Source organism: Eimeria mitis, genomic scaffold (assembly GCF_000499745.2).
Source record: "Eimeria mitis Houghton genomic scaffold, Emh_scaff306, whole genome shotgun sequence".
Lineage (NCBI taxonomy): Eukaryota > Apicomplexa > Conoidasida > Eucoccidiorida > Eimeriidae > Eimeria > Eimeria mitis.
In genome coordinates, this window is record NW_013571407.1 from 21,191 (window position 1) to 21,506 (window position 316).

A 316-nucleotide genomic window follows, 5' to 3' on the forward strand; every position below is an offset into this window, starting at 1 on the left:
ATATATATATGTATATATATATATATATATATATATATATATATGTATGTATATATATATATATATATATGTATATATAGATGTATATATGTATAAATACATATAAACATATGTTTATATATTTAGATTGAAGAGGCAGCAACAACCTCTCTAGAGCCTGCGGGGGTCTCCCCTGTGGTTTGGGGGTTATTGCGCAGCGGAGAGGAGACAGAGACAGAGAGACAGAGAAGGAGACAGAGAGACAGAGAAAGAGACAGAGACAGAGAGAAAACGATAGAGACACAGAGACAGGGACAGAGAGGCAGAGACAGACAGG